Source organism: Bison bison, unplaced genomic scaffold, assembly GCF_000754665.1.
Source record: "Bison bison bison isolate TAMUID 2011002044 unplaced genomic scaffold, Bison_UMD1.0 scf7180017864066, whole genome shotgun sequence".
Classification (NCBI taxonomy): Eukaryota; Metazoa; Chordata; class Mammalia; order Artiodactyla; family Bovidae; genus Bison; species Bison bison.
The window spans coordinates 245,678-248,385 of NW_011494638.1; the positions used below are offsets into that span (position 1 = coordinate 245,678).

A 2,708-nucleotide genomic window follows, 5' to 3' on the forward strand; every position below is an offset into this window, starting at 1 on the left:
AGTGGGATGTGGGTAGGGGATAATAGTGGCTGATAACTGGGTTTAAGGTTTCTTTTTGGAGTGATGAAGCTTTTCTAAAATTACATTATGGTGATGGTTACATAATTCTGTAAATATACCAAACTTCATTGAACTCTACACTTTAAACAAGTGAACTGTATGGCATGGAGATTATATATCAATGAAGCTGTTTAAGAAATTGAGTGAACTAGGTGATCTCTAAGGTCAGCTCTAGCTCTGACCTTCCAGATTAGCAACTCCCCATGGGTTATATCACTGGGACAATAATGCTGAGTTAATGTATTCCATAAGGAGGTAATAAGTGTGAAATGACTTCTCTTGCTCTGGTAAGCACCCCACCCCCACCCCGACACTGTCATTCTCAATTTTGTCCCACTAGCTTAAGTTCTTATTACAGTAGATTCCTAATGGGCCTCCCATCTCATCCCTTCTAATCCATCCTATTCAATTCTGCCACAGTTTTTCTAAATCTGAATTTTGAGCATCTTAATCCTCCTACTCAAAAATCTGTATTGGGAGCTCTAGTTCTTGGTAAGATGGAATAAGCACTCCATTTTGTGTCTCCCACGGAATGCAGTTATAAAACCTGGATGGAATGCCTGGAACAACTATTTGAGGACTTTGAAAAGTAAACAGTAGCAGGTGGTGTGGGGAAAAAGACCAGAATCTGAAGTATCTCCCAATTAATACTGAGTTTACCAGTATCTTCCCCTTGGCTAGTCACTGGTTTGAACTCAAAGCAGCCTGAAATTCAGCAGTGGGCATTGCTGATAACTAAGAGCTCTAGGAGGAACCCTCCAGTTCTGGTTTGAGGTGCTGAAAAGGGGGTGTCCTAATACTCTGAGAGAGGGTAGAAATTCTGTTTTTCTTATTTCTCCTTTTCTTTATTTTTCTTCACTCTGTTATGCGCAAGCCCCAAACAGTCCTATGGTGGTGGCAGCAGGCTCCAGCAGCAAACTAAATCAGAGAGGGGAACTTCTTCAGCTGGAGGAACTGCAGCTCAAGGGGATGGGGGTGAATGCTTCTTAGCTCGGTCCTCCCACCACCTGACCCCAGATGGGGACATTTGCTGGGAGTGTAGCACATAGTGAGTTAAGTAAAGCCCAAGTAGACTTAATGTGATAAATGGTTGGGGATCCAAACTTTCAGTGAAGGGGGCATGGGTTCAATCCCTTGTTGGGGAACCAATACCATGCATGCCATGCAGTGTGACTAAAAAATCCAAATAAACAGCTTTTTAAAAATCCAATTTAAAAATAAAAGATATTGATTCCAAATAGATTGAAAAAGGTAAGTATGATACTATAATTTCTAGAACAACCATTAAAAAAGATACAGAGAGATATAGAGAAAACACAATAGGGAAATTTAAAAAGGATGCCAAAAATGTTCAAAGAACCCCAAATAAGACAGAAACAGGAAATCAAAGAAATAAAAACCAGAAGGAACAAATAGAAAATAACAAAAATGTAGGCTTATATCTAAATATGTCATATATCAATAAATACATTAAATTAAAATGGTTTAAATATAACAATTAAGAAACAGAGATTGTCAGACTGGATTAAAAAAAAAAAGGACCCAAATATATGCTGCCTACACTTCAAATATTACACAAATAAGTTTACAATAAAAGGATGGGAAAAGGTATACTATGAAAACACTGATCCAATTAAAAAGTAGACTTTCAGACAAGATATGACTGACTCATTTCGCTCAGTCATGTCCGACTCTTTGTGACCCCATGGACTGTAGCCTACCAGGCTCCTCTTTCCATGGGATTTTCCAGGCAATAGTACTGGAGTGGATTGCCATTTCCTTCTCCAGGGGATCTTCCCAACCCAGGGATCGAAGCTGGGTCTCCTGCGTTGTAGACAGACACTTTACCGTCTGAGCCACCAGGGAAGTCCATAAAGTAGACGTCAAAGCAGAGAAAATTAACAGGATGGGATAAAGAGAGACCCCCACATAATGATAGGAGGGTCAGTTCACCAAGATGACATAACAATGTTTAATGTGTATGCACCTTACTCAGAGTGTAAGAAAAACACAGCTTCAGAATACATAATGCAAAAACTGACAGATTGAAAGAACAGACACATTCATAATTACAGTTGAAGACTTCAATACACCTCTCAGTAGTCAATAGAATTAGTAGACAGAAAATCAGCAAGGATACAGAAGAACTGAAAAATGAAAGTGAAAGTCAAAGTCTTAGTCACTCCTCTGTCCATGGAATTCTCCAGGCAAGAATACTGGAGTGGATTGCCATTCCCTTCTCCAGGGGATCTTCCTGACCCAGGGATCGAACCCAGGTCTCCTGCATGGCAGGCAGATTATTTATTGTCTGAGTCACCAGGGAAGCCCTGAAAAATACCATCGACAAATTGACATTTACAGAATATTCTACCCAACAACAGAAGAATGTACATTCTTTTCAACTGCATTTGGAATATTCACAAAAGTAGACTGTATTCTGGGTCATAAAAGCAAGTATTAACAAATTTAAAAATAACTGAAATCATATAAATTTTCTCATCACTTCATGGCAAATAGATGGGGAAACAGTGGAAACAGTGACAGACTTTATTTTCTTGGGCTCCAAAATCACTGCAGATGGTGACTGCAGCCATGAAATTAAAAGATGCTTGCTCTTTGGAAGAAAAGCTATGACCAACCTAGACAGC

General features: G+C 39.3%; 1 protein-coding gene across 3 annotated transcripts in view; it reads right to left on the bottom strand.

Moving 5' to 3' along the window:
* The window catches only part of MYO5C (myosin VC), a 119,902-nt gene that overhangs the window by 9,667 nt on the left and 107,527 nt on the right, over positions 1–2,708 (bottom strand). The window lies entirely within an intron of this gene.